Genomic DNA, 26,350 nt, shown 5'->3' with positions numbered 1-26,350 from the left:
GTTTTCATTTTGCTCCTGGGTCCAGAAAAACACACCTTTAAAAGGGCCTTTACAAAAGCCATAATTGATAAGAGTGACATTTATTTGCATATGGGGAATGGTTTGACCCTACCCGTCCACTTTGTTTTTGGGTTTGGGAGTAATGAGGATTGTGCAAGTGAATGATTACTGGGGAGTGTGAAAGTTAGGTTTCCTTGTGGGGTGGGGGACTCGAGTTCACAATCAAAGTCTGTATACTACTTTTTTAAAAACTTTATTTACCATTTTGCATCATAATTCATCAGAAAATTAACCCATGTAGCTCACTGTAACAATTCGTCAGCATAAAAATAATGGCATATACTGGCATCACAAAAGAGTATCAAACATAGTCCCAGAAGGCTACTTGCAATCAGCCCAGCATTCCCCCAGTCTCTGCAATGTCGTAGAGCGTATTCCTCATGACGCCTGATTATAGCTTTACAATTCCATGTCTAGTGGGGTAAAATATATGTCTCATCCGGCCCATCGATGTCATTGGGGACTCTGCCCTGTTCAAGTGGTGTAGATGGAAGTAGCCTCTCCATGGCCCCAGAGTTCATGAGTGGGCCCCAAATGTCTTTAGGCCGCGAGGAGCGTGGCAAAGTAGTGGCATATAAGTCGCTATTTGTGTTGCAATATGTTAAGCTGCTCAGCCAATTTTCAAATGTAGGAGCGACTTTACACCCCCAGTGTAAGGCAATCTCTCTTTTCCCCAGCAATAGGCTGAGGGCCACAAATTTCCGGACACGTTTCGAAAAGTTGGCCACATAACCAAGTAGTGCCACCTCTGGTGTGGGCACCACATCTAATTCTATCATGTCCTCAAGTGCCTTATGTACCTCTTCCCTATAAGCTCGTATCTTGGTGCATGTCCAAGTGAGGTGAACAAAGTCTGCCTGGGGAGCCCCGCATTTTAAGCAGGTGTGTGGTCTGGTCAGGTCTAATCTGTGGGTTGTCGCTGGGGTCACATATATCCTGCATAGGAATTTAAAATGAATGAGCTTGTGGCGGCTATTTAAGGAAACAGTTTTTGTCATGGAACAAAATTTGACCCACAGGTCATTGAGAACGGGTTGCCCCAGGTCCTCCTCCCAGGCCCTACGAAGCTTATCATCTGTGACAGGGGACTGTAGATGAGCATTCGCGGTATAGCTTAGAAATTAGGTGCATGCCCTTGACAGTCTCTATCGTCATCGTGAGGGGGTTGAACAAATCTGGTTCAAGAGGGAACCTGGCAAACTACTAAGAACGGAAATTCTCTACCTATAAAGATCAAAGTGTTCTATACATCACAGATACATATACACTTAAGAAGCTGGCCTACTAACAAAAACATGTACCAAAAATGAGGTATCAAAACATATCCAAATTTAATGGTGATAAATTCACATCATTTGATAATGAATTTAAACATTTCACGTTGAGAATATCCCTGTGGACCTTAAATGCTTATTTTGTCAATTTGAAGTTCTTGGATTCTTACATGCATCGTATTTATGTTCTTATATGGGTTTAAGTTACTCAGCCACTGTTGTGCCAAATGAATAGTATATGTCTGAATTATTGTAACTGATGCCAATACCAGATCATAATTTGTTGGTCCACTTGTTATTGAGCAGTTGTTGGTACTTTCTGTATGGTTGGACTCCTGAGTTGCAGGACGTAGGAGTATCAGTGTGTATGAGTTTGGTTGTCTGAATGAGTGTGGGATGGGATGTGAACTGTCTTTTTAAATGTTTAAATTAATAATCAAATAATGTGAATTTATCACTAATAAATTTGGATTTGCAAGGATAAATAAGAGCGGTGACAGGGGCAGCCCTGCCTAATGCTTCGCGACAACGGGAAGGGGCGGGACAGGGAACTATTTAGTCGCAATCTCACAGTAGGACTACTGTATAGCATCGCCGTGTTGGCAACAAAGCCCTTGGGCATACCCATAGGCAGCATCACGGACACAAAAAAGGGCCATTCCAAGGAGTCGAAAGCCTTCTCCGTGTCTAAAAGAATGGCGGCTGCGGGGACCTCCGGGTTTATTCTATGCAGGACCACAAACAGGGTGCGGAGATTGAGCGAGGTAGACCTTTGAGGAACAAATCCTGATTGTGCCGGGGCAATGATCTTGTCCATCAAAAGGGCGAGGCGGAGTGCAATCATTTTTGCAAGTATTTTGTAGTCCAGAGTCAATAGGGAGAGTGGCCGAAACGATGCACAACATAGGGGATCTTTGCCTGGGTTAGGGAGAAGTATAATAACTGCTTCCTTGAGCGTAGGGGGCAACACATTCCACTCAAGTGATTCGGTGTTCACTTCTATTAACTTAGGGGCCAGGAAATCCTTATAGGTCTTATAGAAAATGCCCGTAAAGCTATCCAGGCCAGAGGAGGAGCAACGCGCGGGTCCAAGATGGCCGCATGAGTGCCCGCCTCCGTCGACCCCTTCCTCCAGCTGAACTATCCTGGCACTTATCCTGATATCTGACCCCACCACCTGATGGCAGAACGTAAGCGGCGCTCCTCGCTATGATCCCAGGCCGCCTGCGACGTTTGGGCCCGAAGATACGCTGTCCGGTAGTAGGCGGTCTGCGCGCCTCCGGAGCCGGGTGCTGGAGTGGGTGCAGTGCCCGGCACCAAAGTCAACAACAACGGGGCCGAAAAACGGAAGTTGCCGGTCCGGACCCGGAACTCATCAGCTGACAGCTGACGGCCGACGGCTACGGAAGGCTTGGTGGAGAATCGAAGGGGGGGGGGGGGGGGGGGGGGGGGGAGATGGGGGGGGGGGCTGCATCGTCCGGGTGAGGCCTCCAGCCTCGCGCGGTGGGCCCGATCTGCCCGGAATTTGAGAGGAGGAGTTGAAGGGAGAAGCGTAGCTCCATGCCCTGCGTGGTGCGGGCACAATACCCCTGGAAAGTAGCGGACCGGGGTCTGGCGGAGGTGAGGAGCCGCGACGTACGGTGGGGGTGAACTGCCGACTGCGGCCTCGGCAAGCCGCGGGTCGGCTATGGCGGACCTTGAGGCTGAAGAAATCGGGCTGCACTGCCCCGCACGCACAGAGGGGCCCGTGCTGGCTCAGGCTAGATTCAGTGACCATGGGGCATGGAGGGCCCTGAGTTCTCAGCTGTGAATTTGGCTAAAAAGCATCTGGTAGCGGCTGAGGCGCCTGGCCCCTGGAAGAAGACCTATGGTGTGCTTGGGCGACTAGACCCAGTGAAGAACCCGGTCAAGTGTGCCTGGTCCCTGCAGCGGTGCTGAGGTTCCGTGGCAAAACTTTCTGGTGGAGGCGACAGCGGAAGACCACGCATACATAGTTGGCATCACGGGGCTGGTGGTGGTGATCTTGGGCCTTCAGGCATTGAGCCCCAGGTGTGGAGGGCAGGAGGTCGCATGGGCCATTTGAGAGCGTGGTAAATACTGTGGGGCTTTCAGAGTGAGTGGCCCTGTGTTGTTTATTATTTCAACCCCTCGCATTGCAGACAATACTGATGTACTCCTGAGACTGGGGTTGTGGACATTCATTGTGGTGGACCGGCCGTCGCCTTGTTGAGAGACCTGTCTTGGTGCTGAGGTCACCGGGGTGACCGCCTGTGTCCCTGCTTGTTAATTTAGGGGCGAGGAAGTTTATTGGCCTTGACTATCTGGACCGTGGCGAAGCTGCGGATGGGCACGGGGCAGCCGGAGGACGCGCGGTGAGCCTTAGGATCCCAGACCCCAAGAGAGTTGTCGAGATCTGTGGTTCGGAGCGGCGAGTGGACGAAGCTCAGATGCCGACCAAGCCAGACACTGATAAGGCCTTGCCCAGATCCTCTAAGGGGTCGAAACATATCCAGTCTAACAAGTTAGACCGGTACACAATGCCTAAAGGCACCCCTACAGACTTGAAGAAGGCCCAGTCAGTGGGGGAGACTCCTTGGGCTCTCCAGCTGAACCAACACTCACAGATGTCATGGCGGCTTTAAATGGGGTTCAAACATTGCTGGGACAAAAGATGGAAGCTTTGGACAATAAATTGGACACGGTCACGATTGAGGTCAACTTGATACAGGCAGATCTTACGAAGGCGAGTGAAAAAGTTAAATCGCTCGATATTAAGACTGCTAGCTTAATCGACGATATGGCGTTGCTGCAGCAGGAGGTGTGTGATCTCAAGGCCTCACATGCTCTGACAGACCGGAAGTTCGATGAATACGAGGGAAGGGCTAGGTGTAACAACATACACATCCTTGGGGTGCCCGAAAAATCAGAAGGCCCGGCACCGGACCGGTTTGTGGAGGACATTGTCCTTAATCATCTCAAGCCCAAGGGACTGAGCAACCTTTTTACGATCGAGCGCGCCCACAGGGTGCCAGGGGAGAGGCCCAGGCCTGGGGCTCCCCCTCGCCCGATGATTGCGAGAGTTCTGAATTTGAGATAGAGATGTGATTTTGCAGGCGGCTCGTGCGGGGATCCCCCTGCGATACGAAAATGCAACGCTCTCCTTTTCCCCAGATTTCAACCAGATGGTGCAGAAACAAAGACAAAGTTTTCTTCCGGTGAAGAAGAAACTCCAGGACAAGGGACTAAAGTATGCCATGATTTTCCCGGCTCGCCTACGTGTGGAAATCGAAGGGAAGGCCTGGTTTTTTGACAACCCTGAGGTAGCATTGGACTGGATAGACAGCAGACATTCGAACGGGCCGGAGGGGCGAGACCGAGGTGGAGATGAACTGCAGGAGCAGGAATGATGAAGGCCGTAAGAACTTTCATGCAGTTCTGGAGTGTCAGGTGGTGGGGCGGTTCCGCAGCCAGTTCCTCAACTAGACTCAGCTGACTGTAAGATTGCTGTGGATTGCCCGGATCCCGGGGATGTGCTTGGGGTAGCTGGAGGGAGTGGGGAGTGGGGGGGATGGTATTGGTCTTCCTCCTCGTCACTACCTTTAGTTAGTTTGTAGGTATTGGGCGACAGGCACACTGCTAGTTGGGGATGGGCGGCAGCCATATGCAGGGGTGCAGGGAGGGGTGGTTTGGGGCAGGTGGGGTTTTTTGGATTTGAAAACATATTGTGTGCAGAATCGTTTGAAATTAGTTTTTTTCTTTTTCTTCTTCTTTTTCGCATCAGGAGACAAAGCTATGATTGTATCACTTCCATACCGCTTAAATGTCAAATGTTAGACGGGGCTCGGGGATAACTGTGATTAGTTGGAATGTGAACGGCCTTGGGGACAAAATTAAGAGGGGAATGGTGAACCAGTTAATTAGACGACACTCCCCAGATGTAGTGCTACTACAGGAGACTCATCTTATTGGTAATCGTTGCCTGGCACTACACAAAGGGGGTTATAAGTTGGTAGCACACGCTGGGTTTACCACGGAGTCTAGGGGAGTTAGTATCTTGGTGAAAAACTCTTTTCCCCTAAACATTCAGGCCACATGGTCTGACCATCGAGGCCAATACATTGGTTCATCAGGGCAGTGGGAGGGGAAGACAGTTACTTTTGTGTCCATTTATGTCCCGCTCGGCCTTCAATCTGGCACTTTCCGAGACCTGGGCACTATCTTCCTGACTTTGCCGTTGGGCCTCCTTGTGATGGGGAGTGGGTGGGGACTTTAATGCGGTGGTGGACCAGGAGGTAGGCAGACACCCGGCCCGAACTCTGAGGCAGACGCATAGGTGGCCTCCCGAATTCTTAGAAACAACAGTGCTTGTAGATGGTTGGAGGATAAGTAACCCGAGTGAGATACACTATACACACGTGTCCGCCGCACATCACAGCCTGTCTAGAATAGATTATGTACTGTTGCCGGCGGCCCAGGCTGCGGCGGTTCGGGAGGTGCAACACCTGGGATGGGGAGTTTCCGACCACTCTCCAATTTGGCTCCAGTTGGAAACTAGCCAATCTGATGTAGGTAGGGTAGCCCCTACTAACCCATGGCACGAGAGACCCCGCCACCAAGAAGGAAGTCATTAAGATCACGGAAAGATGCTTCCAAGAAAATAGGGATACAGTGGATTCGGCACAGACCCTGTAGGAGGCATATAAAACCATTATTCAGGTGGAGGTTTTGTCTTTGGTCGCGGGGAAAAAGAAGAAACGGCAGGCGGAAATGAAGAGGTGGAGGTGACGAGGCTGGAAGTAGAGGTAGATAGGGAAGCAACTTTGGAAGGTATACACCTGTTAAAACGGCACCATGATGAATATAGGGGACTCGCTAGGGATCGGGCTAGAGCGCAGAACGATGAGACTCAAAGCAGGATTTACGAGCATGGAGATAAAGCCGGCAAACTGATAGCGTGGCTTGAGAAGGGAGAGTGGGCTTCGCGGCGGGTACCAGAGTTACAGGGAGGAAATTCCAGTACGATTAAGGACCCGCAAGCGATAGCGGATAAATTCTCTGAATATTATGGGGGTTTATACACCTAGGCAGGGGTATACACGGAAGCAGACAACATTGCAATGATCAAGGACATCCAGATGCCCACACTATCGGATGACAACCGGGAGTATTTAGATTCCCCACTTACGAATGATGAGGTGGCGCAGGCCATCAGAGGAGTGCACTCGGGGAAGGCCACGGGCCCTAACAGAATTCCCATAGAACTGTATAAACTGAGTGCTAACAAACTTGCTCCATTTGTTCGCTCCATGTTTGTAGAGAGAAGAGAAAGGGGTCAGCTCCCGTATGACCAGCGAGTGGCGAATATTGTGGTCCTCCACAAAGCAGGTAAACCCAAGACGCTCTGCTCATCATATAGACCTAGCTCGTTGCTAAACGCTGAACCTAAAGTCCTGGCGAAGCTCCTAGCAACGAGACTAGCCAAAGTCATTACCACCTTGATACACCCGGACCAATCTGGCTTCATGTTGCGTCGGAATACGGCCCTTAACCTGCGCAGGTTACACAGGATATTGGGTAGGACACCAACGATCCAGGAGCCGACGGTACTGGTGTCTCTGGACGCTATGGCATTCGATAGGGTTGAGTGGCCTTACCTGTTTGCAGTATTGGGGAAGATGGGCTTTGGACCGGAGTTCATTAACGGTGTGCGTCTATTGTATGCTAATCCCCTAGCCAGAGTGGTGGTAAATAATCGAAAATCCGCCGACTTTCTCCTTGGCAGGGGCACGAGATAGGGGTGTCCCTTATCCCCGCTCCTGTTTGCTCTGGCTTTAGAGCCCTCGGAGGCGTGAGCTCGGTTGGACCGGTCGATCCGAGGATTGCGGTGGACGTTTGAATGGAAGGACAAAATCTCATTATACGCTCATGATATCCTGCTTTACCTACCAATCCAAGGGGATTCCTGATATGTTTTGTGGATGTGTGTGCTATATTCGGGAGGTACTCTGGGTTTGCAATCAACTGGTCGAAATCAGTGCTCTTTGTCCTTAGAGGCTCAGATTAGTGCAACTAAAGATTCTCCACAGGTCATATGTCATGGGGACTCGTCTGGTTTGTATGGGTAGAGTGGAGAGTGGGCAGTGCCGGAGGGGGTGTGGAGAGCTTGGAACTTTTATGCATATACTGTGGCACTGTACAGAGGTACAGGAATATTGGGTAAAGATCCATGATACGCTGCCAGATGTCCTGGGGGTGGAGTTACGGCCGGAGGCCCGCAGGTGTATTTTGAACTTTTGAGAACCCACGGATCTGTGTGTGTATAAGAGACAATGGGTAACGTTGGCATGTATGGTAGCCAAGCGTAATATTGCTCAGCTGTGGGGAGCTGGCCAGCCACCCCGGGTTGAGAAGTGGGTGAAAAACTTGGATTGGTACATGTGCAGAGAGAGGTCGGTCTACGTTGCCAGAGGTTGTCCCAAAAAGTGGGGGAAGGTCTGGGAGGATTGGAATCGATACCGTGGAGATATCTGTACGCCCCCGATATGTCTGGAAGAAGTGGAGGCGCATGAGTCCCTATGATCCCTTATCAATATTTTGGATTTATTATTTTGAAGTATGGAAATGTATCTATGACAAATGTTAGAGCTGCTAATGTCACCTGTCTTTCCTTGTTGTTTTTTAAATAAAAAGATTAAAAAAAAAAAAGCTATCCAGACCAGAAGCCATGGAGCCATTTAAAGCCTTTATTGCACTAATGACTTCCTCCTTCGAGAAGGGTTCCGCCAGGAAGTTCTCCATGTACTTCTCCAAATACACCAGAGCTATCTCAGACAGATATCCCTCTTGTGCAGTAGAGTCCTGTGCAACCCTGGAGGTGTATATAGTAATGTAATAGTCTATAAATTCGTAACAGATCTCAATAGCGGAGTTGAGGAGCTGGCCCGATGTGGACCTCAGTTCAGTGATGTAAGCTTTGTTGTATGGGGGTCGCAACATGTGCGCTAGTGTACGGCCAGGGCTCTCTCCCTCTTCATATCTACGGGCAATAGCATATTTGCTTAAGAAATGGGATTCCCGCTCTGCCGAGTCCCTGAAGTCAATTAACAATGTGATCCGGTGCTTCGTCTTGTCAGGGCTCGGATTGGTCAAGCACTCCCTAGTTCTACAAGCTGCTGCTCAATACGGGACAAAGTGGATCGCATGTCTCTCAACACTCTGGCATGCTTTGCAATACAAACCCCCCTAATGTAGGGCTTAAAGGCCTCCCATAGCACCACCCATGTATCCACCGAGCCGGTATTTATAGTGAAATAATCCTCTATTGCCTTCCCATCTCAGATAGGAACAAATCGCCCTGCAAGGCCCGGCTTGGGAATCGCCACTGACGTTCATAGCCGTCGGGTCTGGGAACTTGAAGATGAAGCAACACAGGGGAGTGATCACAATAGGTTCTAGGGAGTGTATTGAGGGATTTGTACCACTGGCAGACACCTGGTGTAAGTAGCCAATGGTCGATCCTGGTCCACGTATTGTATTGGGCTGCATAGTGTGTGTAAGCAGCAGTGGATGGGTTTCGCTGTCACCAAATATCGATTAAAGTCAGAGAATCACAAATTTCGAGGAACACCCTTTGTGCGTGTGGTTTAGCAGCAGTGGAGGCAGACAAACAGTCCGGGGTGGGGTTCAATATCAAATTCAGATCCCCGCCAACTATCAAGTTACTTGCGTATAGTCGGACGATGTGCGACTGTAGATTATGGAAGAAGTCTGAGCAGTCAGTGTTAGGTGTGTAAATGCATAGGAATGTGAGATTGTGTCCCATCAATTTCCCTGTAGCAATAGTATAGCTACCTTCTCTTTCACAAATGACGGAACATAAATGAAAGGGGACCCTTTTGTGTATGAGGATCGCCGTTCCCCTGGCGTAATTACTGAAGTTGGAAAAATAGTGCTGCTGCCCCCTACTTAAAGCAAATTGTGTGGTCTCTACCTTGGGTAAGTGCGTTTCTTGAAGAAATGCAATATCTATATTATGACGCTGCAGGTAACGTAGAACATGTTTCCGCTTCCTGTTGAGCCCTCTGACATTCCAAGACATTAGGGCCAGGTCTGATGGGCCCACAATAGCCCCTATCCTAGCTAGCTGAGTAAATTAAATGTCAAAATAATAGTTGTAATCAGAAAAAAGGAGTGTAGCTGAACCGTGAGCATAATACAAATTGAGCCATAACATATGTGTACCCAACATATTCCCCCACCCCCCGCCACCCAGCCTCTTGTGTCCCATCGTGAGGAGCAAGCCCCAAAAAACAACGATCCCAAACCTCCCAGGAACATTCAAATTGGTGCAGTAAGTAGAAGCAACAGTTCCCTAGGTTCCAAATTGAGATCCTCATGGTTTACACCTGAGGGGTAGGCAACGCCCCGCCGAATACCCAGCACAATGAAACTATACAAGTTGTAGATATGATACTATCTCAGTAAACATACATCCCAAGCAATGGGCACCTCAAGCTGCATTGTGTTTATGCCTGTTCATTCAGTGGAGAAGAGTCCCATGCTGGCAGTCGAGCCCCGCCGCAAACAGAGGGCCCCGCCCCATCCGTTGTCTGCTGGCCGCCCTTATTTTTAGAAGTCTGGCAAAATTCCTGTACATCATTGGGAGAGTCAAAAATGCGAGGCCTGCCATTAATGTCCACTCGCAGCTGCGCCGAATAGAGCATGCCATATTTGAGACCAAGGTTTCGTAGGGTGGCTGACTCCGTTGTATTTATGCCTGGCCTACTGCACCATAACTTTGAAGTCCGGGTACAGGGCTAGCCAGGCCCCTGCAAGTTCGTGTCCCGCTGCTCCTTGGCCAGGCGCAGGGAAGTGTCCTGATCTCTGTAGTTCATAATTCGGGCCAGGATGGGTCGGGCAGCCAGGATTAGGCCGAGGGCCCAAGGTACAATGAGCGGTTTCAACCACGAATCCAGGGGTAAAAGCTTCTCTGCCAAATAGGTCAATGAGTACTGTTTCGACAAAAGTGTCCATGCGGCCAGTGTTCGTAGATTCCGGCACCCCCAAAATACATACGTTATTGTGGCGACTACGAGCTTCCGAATCCTCATTTTTGATAGCGACCTCCTTGAATATGTGCTCCATTCTTTCTAGGGGCTTTAATGACTGGGCTGAACGGTCCTCAATGTCCGAGATCCTGGCTTATGCTACATCAAGCCGTTTGTCATGTACCTATAATTTTGCCCCCAGACCCTCTAACTGTTTGCCTAGAAAGTCGAATCTGCCATCCAGCGCTCTGAAGCTGGTCCTCATCTCCTGCAACAGCGAGTCAGGAGAGGTTGAGGAGTCAGCAGAGGTTGAGGACTCACCTCCCAGGCCAGTGTCCTACCCACCCTCCGCCATGTCTGGGCCTGCGTATCTGTGCTTTGTCTAACAGCTTTTCAAATGGCAGGACCCTCTGCTTGGTGTCCTTACGGCCCATGCCGTTGCGTAGATACAGGTATGCGGCAAGGTCAACTGTACCACGTGCAGGTGTCAAGGACTATGTTAGGAGTCTGACAGGGCGCGCTGCGAAAGGAGCCCAGAAGGACCAGCACAGTGTCTATGTTCTATGTGCAGCACTGTAGAAGGGGGCTGAGTCACCTAACTCGGAGGCCAAGGCTGAGTGGTTTCCAGTATGTGGAACCGCAGCTATGGACCTCAAAATGTCGGCCGCAGGCCGGATCCGATGTTGGGGCCAGCGCTAGATAAAAGATTAGTGAGGTGTAAACGGTGTGCTTTCTGGTGGCGGTCGAATCACACAGCTCCGCTGTCTCCCAGGCTCTCCCGCGGGCCCTGTCCTCGCGGGCCTCAGGGAGTATCGAGAGCGCACAAGCCACCCTCCGCGGACAGAGAAGACAGCGAATGGGGGGGAGAGGTAGGGAGTCATCAGCGGCCCACGCCCAGCGCACTCACCTCGATCCTCCCCCCGGGCAGACAGGGCAGTGCAACACCAGAATGAAAGAGGCCCGAGTCCACGCTGGGCCTGCGTCCCTCCGCCTATTGCAATGGCGTCTCTCCCTCGGCAGGTTACGGCCCTCTCTCGTTACGCCGAGGTATCACCGCCGCAACTCGGGAGCTCCTAATATGCTCAACATCACCACCGCAACAGGCTGGTGCCGCATAGTTGGAGTCTGCGGCTCAATAATGGGGGATAATTTAGATGTGCGCGAGCGGTTCGGCGGAGCTTCAGCCCCGTGCGACCATGTTGGTCGGCGGCCTGGCCACGCCCCAAATTCTGTATTCTACTTCAATTCTATATGTAGGCACTCCACAATCAGCCAGGAGTAAAATAGTTTAGAATTGCCTTTCAAAGAGTCTCTTCTTTTAGAATGGATCATTTTCTCATGAGTATGTGGTTCTTTTCAAGTCACAGTGCCTAGTTTGCTTCAATAAGACACCATCATTGCATGAGAATACAATGACGACAGGATACTGGCGTAAGTGCTTGCTTATTCCTTTATGAATTATGGGCACAACCATTTTACTTGATGCCAGTGTTGAGCCAAAGTAATTGCTTGGGATGAAAGAGAGAAAGGTATTGTTTTTGACAATCGCCAAGAGATGCAGTGAGCTTATCTCAGTGGTTTCCTTTTCTGCACTATGCAGTGCTTTATTGACTTTGCATCTCAGGTGGTAACTTTATTGCTGAGCTTTGCCCTGTTCACGAGGTTGACTTTTGGCGTTACTCACCAACACACAATTAGAAAACGTGAAGACCAAGGCAATTACATCCGATACAACCATTGGCAAAGCCAATAAGCCTGGCATTGGCAGCTAGACATTTGGCTTTGTATATGTTTGTTTTGTCATTTTATTTTTTTCAAAACTATTGTTGGGGAAGTTTCTGGGCCCTCAACAATTTAAAACAAAAATAATTTGCAAAATCAAAAACAAAAAGTATCGACAAAGTCAAAAGGCTAGTGGCCAGTGCCAGACCTATTGGCTGTGCCAATGGTTGTGTTATTATGCTGCCACCCACACCATTTTCTGTGTATGTAAGTACATTTCAGAGTGGGCCTGACACTTGATTGGTGATGGTCTTCATTCTCAGTCCATACCTAAAACTGTGTTACTTCTCTCTCAACTACTAAAGAAATTGCTATTTATTTTAATTTTATTTATTTTATAAAGTTTTATATAGCGCGAACTTGACCCAAGAGGGTATCAGAGCGCTTTGCATTTGGGATCGTTACGTTAAAAAGTTACATCAGATACAACAGCATAGAAAGGTACAGTACGCAAAAATAATGTTGCAAGAATTTGTAGGAGGGAGGAAAGGAAGGAGACAGTAGCAGACAGACGAGGATGAACGGTGCCCAATAAGTAAGTGGGTAAGTGATGGTCAGGGGCAAACCAGGGCCCATCTCTTCAATAGCTGTCTAGCAGCTCCACCGGATATCAGCCATGTTGCTCAGGTCTCCGCGAACAAGGAACCAGTTTGAGTTTATTAGATTTGATAAGTTTAAATAGCACTGGCTAGACCCGGATTTATCAAAGCGCTTTAGCAGAGGAACTTTGCGTTACAAGCTACATCAGTTACCGTAACGTAGTAAGGTACAGTAAACAAATAATGAGGTTGACAGAATTCGAAGGAAAGGAGGGGAGGAAGGAGACAGAGCAGGGAGACGAGGAAGAACTGTGCCCAATGTCTGGCTGGGTAGGTGACGGTCGAGGGGGAAACCCGGACCCATCTCCTCATTAGCTATCTAGCAGCTCCACCGGGCATCAGCCATATTGCTCAGGTCTCAAAACTTCACGGTTAAAATAGCTTAGACCCAAAGGTATCAAAGCGCTGTACATGACATCATTTTTGTTCCAAAATTACATCAGTTACAGTTACCTCGGTTGTAGGGAGAAACATATAGAGATCTTTCAGGACGCAGTCAGAGGAAATGTAGAGGGGTAGGAGGTGGGGTAACAGGGTAGGGAGAGATACATCAGAAATACAAAGGGAAAAATACGCCCACAGTATATGCCTCTTACTCTTCAATTAAGGATAAATTAGCCACAACAAAAATGATGACAGGTCTTGAGAAGCTGTCGGGTGAAAGGTAGGTGGGTGTCAGGGTTGTGAGATAGCCCTGGCTAGACCCGAAGGTATCAGAGCGCTGTACAAGAGGTTCCAAAAAATTACAAATAAACATCAGTTAAGAGGTTACATCAGTTACTAGTAAAACATTTAAAGAAAATAGATGAATCACATATTCAGTGTCATGATGGGTGATCCAAGTGGGGGGGAGGATGGTGGGAGAGCATCCCTAGCCTCGCCGGTGTAAGCTCAGTCCATGTAGTCCGGTGTGGTTGGAGTGGCTTTTCTTTTTGCTGCAGCACTGTGGAGCGAGAAGGGGGTGGGTGAAGGCCAATTTGGTGGTGGTGGAATTCAGGTAGGTCCGTCATATTAAGGTCAGGTATCTGAGGCAGAACAGAGGTTGGTGAAGTGAAAGGGCTTGATAGCATTAGGCAAGGAAGAAAGCAAGAAAAGGGTTTACTTGGGTCTCTCTGGAAGTAAAATAACTGTAGATGCCCTTCCTCGAGTCAGGTCAGTTCCATTTCAGGGTCATTCATGCAAGGGCCCTCCCCCTCGACAACGCCTAGGTCCTCGCGGCGGTCCACTCCTACTCATGCCTGCTCAAAATGTCTTCTTAACCCCAGATGCGGTCAGTACAAAACCTCAGGCCACAGGTTATTGGGTGCCCTGTGCTGTAGTTGGAGTTGTCGGTTTTTATTGTCCAAAGTGGGCGCCATGTTGGAGTCAGGATACCCGCTCCGGTGAGGTTTCTTTCTGTAGGACTTCTCCCCCTTGCCTGCCTGCGTGAACTGAGCTGCGGGAGAACAAGGTGCCGTTTTGTCCACCTACGCTGCTCAACAAAACTCACTGTGTTGCCATTTGAGATGGGATTCCGGGCACAGATCGTGCTAAGTGTTAAAGATATCATGCACGACCAGTGTCATCAAAGTGTCATCAAATAATTTTTTTTCTCTTTCAGTCTCTCTACCTTTTGGATGCAAGTATGCACTGGTGAAAATTATCATCAGCAAGACTGCCATCTTCCTTCATTTTTATTCCACCAATGTGATCTCGCAATTTAATTACAAGAAGCTGGACGGACATCAGACAGCAATTTTATGTGCCCAACTCCTACTCTAATGCAAAAAGAACAATTGATGGACAGAATGCCGAACAATGTCATACATTCCCCCAGTACAGAGATCTGGGCCTAAATCCATTATTTTTTTGCTCACCATGCCATTTCAGTTTGGACCCAGCCGTGTGCAAATCAGCCTTGACCCTGCGCCCAATGGGAACAGTCCAGCCCGAACTGCCAGGCCAGGTCCTCCCTGTGAGCTAAAAAAAAAATGGACATTGTTCTGAATTCTGTCCATCAATTGCTCTTTAGGTCTCGTAGCGATACAGTGCGTAAGCACTGTACTCGCCGAGATCTAATGTTACTGACTCTGCTTCCCAGGAGACAGTGCCGGCCGCGCGCTTCTCTCAAAAGGCGATCGGCGCAGGCCACGCGCGCGGCTGTCTCCTGGGAAGCGCAAACATATACAGGCACACCTCCCCCTGCACGCATGCGCACACACATACATACACAAGCGCACATACACGCACGGAGATACATCCCCCCCCACCCCTCCGCCGTCGCGCACACAGACACACACACACACGCACACATACAGGCATCCCCCCCTTCCCCGCTCACCGGCACTCCGGACTTGTGCAGCCTCCGACCGCGGGGCACCGCGTCACCACTGCTTCTCCAGGCACTCCGTGGGCGCGGGCTTCACAAAACGGAAGTCCCGCCCCCACCAGAGGTTTCGTTTTTAGGAGTGCGCACGCCGTAGCATCCTCCTCCGTGGATCCAATAGGTCAGGTAGGTTTTTGAAAAATTGTGTGCATGCCCTTTCTCATCGTTTCTCGCAAGTTAAGTTTTTGATGTGCACAATCAGGAGCTGGTGAGTTTCCCCAGGTGCAGCAAGTTGTTGTTTGCATTGTGAGTCATTCGTCCGTTGCTTGTTTTTAAACCAGGCAAGATTTGCAATTATGTGACCGTGATAGCCGAATCAGCGAGGCTTCTCAAACGAGGTTTTCAGTGTAAACAATGAATGGAGACAGAACAAAAACAACCTAAGACGTGACGCATAGCTTAACTTTCTGGTTTCCTGTGCACGGTAGTGTTTTTTTTTCCAATTTAGCAAATCGATGTCTCTGGCCACTCTCTTCCATCACAGAGGAGATTACACCAGATGCTGGATAAGCCGCTTGCGAACTCTTCTGTCCATTATTTCACCCAACAGGCGCCATTAGGAGGTGGAGAGTGCAGAAAGGGCAAAAGGGGAAGAAAAATACACTGTACAACGAGCTCGCACGTTTAATCTTACACGCCTCTTTGCAGCTGGGAAATGTATGCGCCTGCACGGTGGGTCTGACTTTTAGAAAGTAGCACGGCCTCTCGCTTTTCTATTACGCTGCCTTAACATCACACTCATTAAGCTTCATGAAGCAGGAGGTTTTTTGAGCATAGAGGACCACCGTAGTCGCCGTGTGAAAATATTTATCAGGCTTACCTTCCAAAAGGAGCCTCGCTTTGAGTGAGGGTTCGCAACTGAACTCGAGTTCCCGGGACCCGAGAAAAGCGAGAACCCTGAATTTCAACAGGACGTTGCATTGCCGGACCCCATCTTAAGATTGAACGCCATATGGGGGGCAATTCACAAAGAGAAAACCGCGAGCGTACAAATACGTGTCCCTAGAGGTATCTCTAGAACCACACGTACTAACGAACTTTTGCAATTCACAGAACATATTTTGTAATATTTCGTGCAGGCAGTTGTACACCTATCAGCTCGTATTTACATACCTAATCAGGAGTTCATTGGCCTGCACCTGGAGACCCAGTAGAATATTACTGCTCATAAAACTACATTTGAAGATCCTGCTCAAATCTACTTCACTGGGCATAGACGGAAAATTCCACACTCGAAACATGTTGCACAACATTCTAACTTAGAGGAATGAGAAAATAACCAACCCTGACCACCATCAAATACACCAGAAAGCAATAATAATCCAAAACCCATAAATACAAGCAACTTTCACAGTCCTGCTCTTTTCTCCTTTCACATGCAAGTTTAGAGCCAGAAGACCACTGGATATGCAGACCACCCCCTCACGATAAAGAGAAACTTCACTAAGGAGGCTGTAAGCCTTCTAGATAACACCTTGGAGGCCTCAGTAGACTGCCTCTACACCCTCACCGGAGTGGAGAAGCAAGTGACCTGTGTGACAGGAGGTCACCAGTAAGGAGAACATTAGGTGGTGGAGATGCACACCATAAGGGAGATCAAAAAGAAGGGTCAGGAGAAGAGGAGGTTATGAATGACTTCTTTTAAAGGATACCGGTGACCGCTGTTCCTGGAGGCCGGCCCAGAACACTCTCTGCACGGAGCAGCGTATCCTCGACACAAGGCACTCTCACCAACTGCATGGCCTGCCAGTTCCACGGACCAGAATCATCAAGCCAGATAATTTTCACTCATGACTCCAAGAACATCACATATCACTTCTTGCAAATGTCAGTTCCCACAAACACACATAAGCCAGTCAGACACACAGAGCCAAGCACCACACATACACCACCACAGGTACTTTTCCACAAAAATGCTATCCACCCAGCAGTAATGCCTTAGCTGCACCAATCCTAGGTATCAACAAATATCCAATTACCTCTTTCCAGACCCATTGTGAGCATCGCACAAAATAACTCAACCAGCATATGGACTTGGTGACGGCAAGGGCACAAATACAACCCTCTCACACTCCCCAGTAAGGGTACAGGCAATGTAAGTCACACACACACAAAACACACACACAATGTAGCACGAAGCTGCTTCCTGGACAGCTCACAATACAACATCACCTGTACATATATGTCTGCTGTCACCACTAGGTCTTCCAGTTATCCAGGTCTTTATGATCATCAAAGGCTACATCACAATTGAAATCTTTCCACAAAAACTGACACCCATTGAATAAGATATGGTTCACTAATATCACCATTATCAGACCATGTAAAGCCACACCCACCTCAAGTGGTAGCATCTGGACAGGTCAAGCTGACAGACGGATGACTGAGCCTAGTATGTGCTGCCCTTCGTGCCAGAAAATGTTTAACTGCACGTCTGTTATAACACACAGGCACCTACATTTTCTCTCCAGCTTTACAAACACATTCGAATGTGCAATTTATTTCTCTCACGGCTGTGTCAGAGTTCTTCTCACAAGCATGATTCCTCACATATCTCACACACATGTACTAACCACCACAGGTGGCACCTACTCCTAGATACACAGCATACATGTCAAGCTGAACCCAGTGTTATACAGGCATAAAGGTAACCTTATGTTAGGCTGAGAAATGTTACTATTGTTGACAATACTTTAAAAGTCAGCTTCTTCCTGCCCTGAAACTACATTCAAACCTCATCTTCTGATACAGGCATGCTGACATGGGAGGCAAGGTTTGAAATCTCCGGAACACAATAAAACACAGGAACAAGGGTGGGGAATTGGCCAAAATTACAAATAGTGTAGGTTCGGTGTGGGGTGGGGAGGAGGCGCCTGGTGAAGAAAGGGAAGCAGACCAACAAGAGAGGAGGCAGGTTATGCCCCTGTGCTAGGACACCTGAATAACAGCCAACCCCTTATTCACCGGCTCCATCTGCCCTATGGCCAGCAGGATATCCTGCTGCCCAGCCAACACCTACCGCCAAACATCCACAGCTGCCTCTCCGAATCTCGCGGTATGCACCACTACCCGTAAAGAGTAGCTTAGGGTTTAGCCTGCCTGAAGGGATAAGAGATATGAAGGGTCACAGGCCAATCTGCTGTGCCCATTAGAGACAGCTATTTGATGCTAAAGAAATGATAAACTGTGCTGAAGACTTAAAACAGTGGGGACATTTGAGGTAACTGTAGCCGAGCTTAATACTGTCACAATTCAAAGGGTGGGGTGGGTAATAGTGGGAATCTTGACCCTAGCAGGAAAGAGAACGAGTACTGTGTAGGGAAGGGGTTGTAGTGCCGCACTTATAGAACACAGCATTCTGCATCCCCTAATGTCACATCCATAGAACAGTACAGTATTTAGTTTGGCGGTAAAATGAAAAGTACTTTCCTTTTCATAAAGGTAAGCCACTAGGCTGGACATTACCTTATTGTGTGTATTGGTTGAACGCGGAGTTCTTGGTCCCCACACTAGGTTCCGGAGAAGCTTGTGACTTCTTGATCTTGATACCCTGAGTCGTGTGTGGAAAGGGTTGCACTTGGCCAAGTTTGCAGAGCCAGAGTAAGACAGGCCAGGCCAGGGGGAAACTAAATCAGCCAGTACAGATAGGGCCCACTAGATCCTGCCTGCCCTGGGATCCCCAAATAGTGTAGGCAGTAGAAAGGTGTTGGGGCTGGGGGCCTGGTGGCTTTCAGGGTATGAACTGTGCCTCTAATCTCATCAGCGGTTATATCAGACAAGGTTGCTTCCTATGGTACGGTGTGAAAATAACAGTTTTAGAGGTGTGTGGAAGGTAAGACAATGCCCAGTTTCTCTGAATAAACAGACCAGTAAAATAAGCTGTAAACAGCTTCACTTTTCTACATTCCTGCGCATGAAATTTCCACTCCTAATCTCGCATGGCCCTGACATGTTATCACTCAGAAATCTTGCAACCTGCGTGCGAGTAGGTGCTTGCATTGCTGTTCTTATACTAAAATTGTTATTAATATACTATTTATTCTATCCCTCACCAGTGATTTTAAATGACCCCAAATTTCCCGAAACAATCTGTAGACCTTGTTGTGAGGTGGCAGCCTTCCACTGGCGCTGATCAGCCATTTGGGCAGCTTTTCTTACTGGCACTTGCCACATTTGCAGTTATCAATATTGACTAACCGATTTGTTTCTTTCAAAACCCCTCATATATATTGCGCAATACAAGATCCAGAACACAGTAGGTTAGAAGCTCACTGGTGGGCCAGAAAGATAGTGTGTGTGTCCAAGTCCACCAGATTACAAGTGGCCCGATGTTCCTGGACCAGGTTTCCCTAGTTGTGTAAATATGAATCTTAAGTCTACTGGCCAGAAAATCCAACCCAAAAATCCCATGCGGATCAAGCTTCAAGTGCAGCCTAACCTCAGGCCTCACCTGATAGCCTTACAGCACAGGAAGTATGGACACCCTCCACTGTCTTATCTGCTCAATGACAACCTTCTCACCCTCCGGGCCCATTCACTGTCCCTCCTCCGCTTACATTTCCCATCTGCACATGCCAAGTGACATGCCTGAGGTGCATCATCAGAGCTTTGTGAATAATAACTGCGTCAGCCCTGTGGTGAGGTGCAGCATTAGAGCTGTGTGAATAATAACAGCTGTGAGCAACAGCATACTCTTGCACACACTCAAACTGCTCACCAATTCAAAGTTTGCTAAAAATGTTATGCAACGCATTGTCATACACAATGCCAATAACTCAAACTTTAATGCTGCGAGACCTATTGCATTGCAAATGCTTGTTTTGCATTTGTCATCTCCTACTCCAATCCTCCCCACCTCCACTCTCTTGTTCTCGCTAGATGCACATCTTTAATCCAGGGCACTCAACTCAACCAATATTTGGAGCTTTCACTCACACACACACAAGCCTATAACTCCACCAACGCCTAGAATAGGATGACTCACAGGGAATCCATACCAAGTTTTATGAGACTTACTTTCAGGACTGCCCTGTCCCCGCTGCAATCCTCTCTCGTTCATCTTCCCTGTGAAGCAGCATCCTGGTAACTGCAATCAATGGATACAAAGCCCTTTGCGGGTCACCTCAGGTGTTGTCTACAGCAGCCTTTCTTGGTTTAGATCGTGTGGGGGGGGCTCAGCGCAGGGTTTTTACATGAAGTCCTTGTGAGCACTGAATAGGTGTGCTTGAAGGGACTCGTTAACAAGCATTTGCAATGCAATAGGTCTCGCATTAGTGAAACTTTGAGCTATCGGCATTGTAAATTATATTATTTTTTACTAGCAGAGTTTAGAGGACTAAGAATGAGAAATTACCACCGGGAAGAGAGACAGCTTCAGCACTGTGTGGAGGACTTAGAATGGAGGAATTACTTACAGGCCCAAAGAAGCAGCTGCAGCACTGTGTAGAGGTCTTAGAATGAGGAATTACCAGTGGGCACAGAGACGCAGCTGCAGCACTGCCTAGAGGACTTAGAATGAGGAATTATTGACTGGACCAGAGAAGCAGCCAGCAACACTGCCTAGAGGACTTACAATGAGAAATTACCACTTGGACCAGAGAAGCAGCTGCAGCCCTGCCTAGAGGACTTAGAATGAGGAATTACCACTGCAACCAGAGAAGCAGCTGCAGCCCTGCCTAGAGGACTTAGAATGAGGAATCATCACTGGGAACAGAGACGCTGCAGCAGCACTGCCTAGAGGACAAAGGATGGAGAATTACCACTGGGAACAGAGGAAGAGCTGCAGCACTGTGTAGAGGACTTAGGATGAGGAATTACAGATGAAACCAAAGAAGCAGCTTGCAGCACTGCCTAGAGGACTAAGAATGAGAAATTACCACTGGGACCAGATAAACAGCTGCAACACTGTGTTATGAAGGTGCCTTCCTATATTTAGTCAATACTAAAAGGTTATCGTGTTCACTAAACAACCTGATACTCAAACATACAAACACATTGAAAGACTCAAGCAGCAGAACAACTATACAGCTGAAATTATAGCTTTTTAGAGACAATTGTGAAAGAGTACCTCAGCGGCACCGGTGCGATGAACCAGATGCATATTTAGGTGCTACTGCAAAATCTGGGAAAATCGGGCACTGGCAGACATCATAAAGTACATGCCCCAGGGAGAATGCTCCAGCAGGCTCTCAAAAGCTTCTGGAGCTCTTCAAATTGTTGTGGAAGTCATAAGGATGACTGATACATGTGTAGGATTACTAGATATATGTGATTGCTAGCTTAAAAGGACATATAATTATCGCGGGTTGCAGAGACACAGCATAGCCAGACCAAGACAAGTTCCAAATGACCCCTCAAACCGAATCTGACATTTCTCTTTCTACAGGCATAGTGAACTATAGCTCATACATCCACACAATCTCAGTCTAACATGACAAAATGTTACTGGCTTCATGCCACAGTGATCCGATCTCTGCCAACATTCTGAAGAAGTCATCACATCTTTCACCCCTTATTAGACAAGTTTAATCAAAACATCAGTGTCTATGGGGCTGGTTCCTTAGTTTCCTAAAACAGAAAAGGTCGCTCCGCTTCTGATACAAAAAAACAACAAAAAATATGTACTGATCCAGAAGATATAGGCAATTACTAATTTCGACCTTTTCAATGACATTAATCGTCAATCTGGATTGTGAGAAGGATGCATGATGGAAACACCTATCGTTCAAATAGCAATCAAAAATCTGATGATGTCCTTAGCATCCTGGACAACGGAGACTCTTATTTTCTCATGCTCCTGGACTAATCAGTGGTGTGTGATATGATGACCCTCAGGTGTCAGTAGCTCCCATAGGAGCACAGATTCCTGTCGTCTATATCTTTCTGCTTTCAGGAAACAAACAACTCTAGCTCAATCATTCTTGGGGAGTGCTCTACAAACAAGGTAGTCGCCACACCTCCTTTCAGTCCAAATTACATAATTATTATATTTAAAAAAGAATTGCACACATACTTTTAAGTACATTTTATAGGATGAATTGTCACACTGATACTGCTAGTCTACATGAATTATCACAGACAATTCCCTCTCCGACTTTAATGGTTACAACTAAAGGAAATGTCAGTCAAGAAGGACAATTGTAAGACTTAGCATGGGGTGGTGAGCAACGAGGAAGGAAAAAAAAAAGAAGATATTCTTTTTGAGCTAATTAAGGAGAGATGATACAGGAAAACATACGTAAAAGAATATGCAACACAGAACTAGCAACATTTAACCTGGTGGTATGGTTATATTTCAAGTTAGTGAGGCCTTTACCTGCAAAAGTCCAAAGTGTAGATTGAGCCTGTCTGTCTCCTATGAGATTTTGAACAGGAAAGGCAGCTCCCCAGGCCCCCCCCACCATCCGCCAGAACTGGGGATTGGCTATTCAACTACCAGGCAACTATGAGCCGTCCCCTCACACCTCCCCAGGCCCCTTAAGGCCTTGCTGGGTGCACCCCAAATCATTCTCCTCCATCTTGTGAGTTGCAGCCTACGTGTGCCCCAGATTGCAGTGAGCAGAGTCCAGGAAGTGGTAAGGAGGCAGACTAGTGCTGTCTCTTCCCCAAAACAGCAGCAAAAAGCAGAAAAAGTGCTTTGAAGCCTCATCAGGGGTAGTAAGCGCTATATAAATGCAATTACAATACAATTATTAGGTAGTGCTTATACTGCACTTAGCAGTGATGGCAGGTCCAGTTGGAAGTGCAAGCTGCAGTGGCCTCCTAAGCAATCAAATACGCCATGGCACTTATTTATTTATTACAAATCAAGTACTGTGCAATACCTTTATCACTAGTCCTGTTCAACTGTCCTTTTTTCCTGCACCCCAGGAATGCATTTTTGGATAAGGCCTTATTTTGATTTCATTTTTTCTTGCTTAACTCAACCGTAGGACTGCACGCTATGTAAATTCTGATGATGGGTATCTGCCCCAAGTTTGGCAGCGCTTGTGATTTGTGCCTCACTGAAACCAAGCCTACGGTGTCCAGGCGTGGCTTGGGTATAGCTGCTAATTGAGGCATGTCAGCAGGTACATAGGACATCAGGTCATGTCAATTCTAGGAGGTGCAGATGCGTCTGACAAGAACGGTTTATCTGCAGATGAAAGGCAGCAAGGTGATGCGCACTGCATGAATATTGCTCCCTACAAATTTCTACCATTACTTATTTTGCATCATCCGAAATACCAGTTAAAGAATTCAAATAATTAAGAAACCGCCTACCTCTAAATCGTCATGCAGCTCATTTGATAGGTGAGGAAAGTGCGGCCACTGGGGCGAGAAGTTTACAGCACATGAGGGGTGGGAGGGTGGACTCTACATTTGGGGAGGCACCTATGCAGGCATGGCAAAGACAGACAGAACAGGGGAAGGAAGAAACAGAACGTGTGACATGGTGAAAAGGCACTAAAGACTATGGAGAGCGTATGAAGCAACAAGGAGTAAGTAGAGGGTGAAAGAGCTCCCAGGATCAAAGAACAAGCCACACGAAGGGCATGGACGGGGGAGGGGGCGGAACAATGGAGAAAGCCTCTGCAAATTTAAGTAAAAGTGGATGCAACGGGAGTTGAGGCAGGGGTGTGTGTGCTGAAGAGGCGGGTGGGGGCCTGAGTAAGGGAGGGTGAGGGCGGCTTCAATATGGCAAAACAAAAAACGGAAACACTATGAAGCGGACACCTTGTCCGGTTTAAAAAAAAACAAGCATAAAGGAGCTCTCACAGGGCGGCATCAAAAAGAAAATAGAGCAACAATAGGAAAGGCATACAAATGTGGAGACCGAGAAAGAGCAGAATTAAGAGGAGAAGAGCAACAAAAGGAGATACTGACTAAAACATAGTAAAAGTCTCAATAACTCAAGATACCAACAAGAAGATAAACAGAATATGTTGGAGTAAGTTAGGTTTAAATTCATTTGTATTGTATTTTCAGAACCTAACACAGAAAAAGAAATATTTCTTATAATCTACATCCATAAATCTAATCCCTCCCAGAGATGCAGACTGGGTTAGAAGTAACTGCTAAATTGTTGAAACATACACGCAGACTAAGGTGTGTAATTTATCATCTTCTTCTTCAATTCATCAAGACACATCCAACAGTACAAGTTGCCTTCCAGCTTCTGAAAGCCCGCAACTGCCAACCGCCGCCTTTTTATCTCCCGTTCCACAGTCAAAAACCTACAAAGTATGAGGTGCCCACCAGCCACACACACAACGGGTTTTAAATCATCACACGCACACAACACGAGCGCAGAAAACCCTGCAGTAGTGTTACTGTGTGCGCGAGAGCATTAGGGACCATACGACACGAGTGCGAGAGCGCACTCGTGTGCATTCAATCACATATGAATACCACACCTGTTCCACCTTTTCCCCCAAAAATTAAAAAATGAACAGATATAATAATATTAGAGAAATGTACAATGTTTACTTAAAGGACACTCATGCAATTAGGACAGAACATAATCTTTCAATCTTGTTGGAAGATTTCGCACCCTGGCAGGTCTTGGCAAACGTGAGTAATCAACAACCGCGGTTGGAGATGCAATTCTGGGTTCTTGCTGCCTACACTGTGTGAAGTTGGCCTGGCATATGTTGTCCACTATTCTAGTGAGCACCTTGCACCAATCCAAACGACCTTTATTGATGGTAGGTTTAAAGACAACCTATATAGAAAGCCATCCTAGTGGTAGCTGTGGAGAGCAGCCTTCAGGCTACTTGAAGGAATGTAAAGCAGCTTGTTTTACCAGTCTATAATCTCATTAATGACCAAATGAAAGGAGACCCACACCAGGTATATATATATAAAATATATGTATTTATTCTAAACACATCCCTCTAGTCTCTTTATGAGGCTAGAGGCAAAAGTACATTCAGGAAACGTATTTAGCACACAGTAAATTAGCACAGTGTACGTTGAGCCCTAGGGGAGTACCAAACTGTTGGACTTGGCCTTTTCCCCAAAAAAATTTCGCTTTTGACCCCCTTATTTGAAATGTCTCCCCCATGGGATTAAACCTGTATAGGCCATGAGTGGTGTGAGACACCTTGTTAAAAATTAAATGCTGTTAAATGGTGTGCAGAAAATATTCCCCTATGTTAAGAATGCACCTGACTAAAATGTACTGTATTTAAAATGGATGCCATGGCCATGGGTTTTGCCACTGTACTGCCATAGGTCAGCAGTCTAGCTATTATTACCCAGCTACCCCTAGCATTTGGAGGGAAAGCCTGGCACCCAGGGTGCTCACCCCCTCCCCTTGAGCCAGTTTAGGCCAGTTATGCCAACATTCTAGAAGGTTCTGGCACTGCCAGGCCAGGGAGAGGGTATAAATAAGAGGGATGTGCCACCAGAGAGTCAGTCAGCGCTGGGACAAGAAAGAGAGGGGACCTGCTACGAGGAGCTACCGCCACATGGGCCTGTGAGCTGGGCCCTGCACCCCTAAAACCCCCTACTCTACTGTCCCCTGGGCCCATGATAAGGGAGGGCCCCTACCCAGGTCACTGAAGCTGTTGGGACTGGGTACCACGTCAGCGCTGTGTGGAGAAGCGCCCAGGAGGTGAGGAGTGTGCCCCTGAGGAGCGGATGTGGGACTGTCTGCCCCCCCAGGGTGAAGCTGTGGCCCCCGTGGAAGCGCTGAACTGGGAGGAGCTGGCCGGGGAGGATTGTGCCCCCGAGGAACTGTGTCTCTTAATCTGCCCCTGGACTGCCTACCAAGCGCTGTGGGGAGAGAAGCGCTGGGGCTGGTGTGGCCCCCGGAGTGCTGTTGGCCCTGGAAGTTGTGTGGGCCGAGGGAGGAGCGGAGCGCTGTGAATAGCGCCGTTTTCTAAAGAGACTGTGGCAGCCTGTGAATAGCGCCGGTTGTTGAGGCGCCCTTCTGTGGTGAAATAAATAATTAATTACAGGGAGCCTACCCCTTAATGCAGCCGGGAATCACCGTCGCAGCCCGGGCGCTGAGGAGACAGTGGCGCTGCTTGGAAATTGCGCCTGGGGCCATAAATCACCGCCGCGGCCCGGCGGTGCCTTGAAAGGACCCCCTTCGTCGTGGATATCGTCGCGGCGGCCCCCGGTACCAGAAGAGGGCCGCCGAAGTGTAGAAAGGGGCCGCGCTAGGCCCTGAGGCCGCGGCACTCGCGTCACGTGACGGGGGCGCCCGGCCGCGTCATCGGCCCGCCCCCGCCAACG

General features: G+C 48.2%; 1 protein-coding gene across 3 annotated transcripts in view; it reads right to left on the bottom strand.

Annotated features, from left to right (window-relative positions):
* ATG5 (autophagy related 5) overlaps positions 1–26,350 on the bottom strand; it is a 540,258-nt gene that overhangs the window by 502,308 nt on the left and 11,600 nt on the right. The gene's annotated exons all lie outside the window — the stretch shown is intronic.

Source organism: Lissotriton helveticus, chromosome 6, assembly GCF_964261635.1.
Source record: "Lissotriton helveticus chromosome 6, aLisHel1.1, whole genome shotgun sequence".
NCBI lineage: Eukaryota > Metazoa > Chordata > Amphibia > Caudata > Salamandridae > Lissotriton > Lissotriton helveticus.
This window is presented reverse-complemented; position numbering and strand designations above follow the sequence as displayed.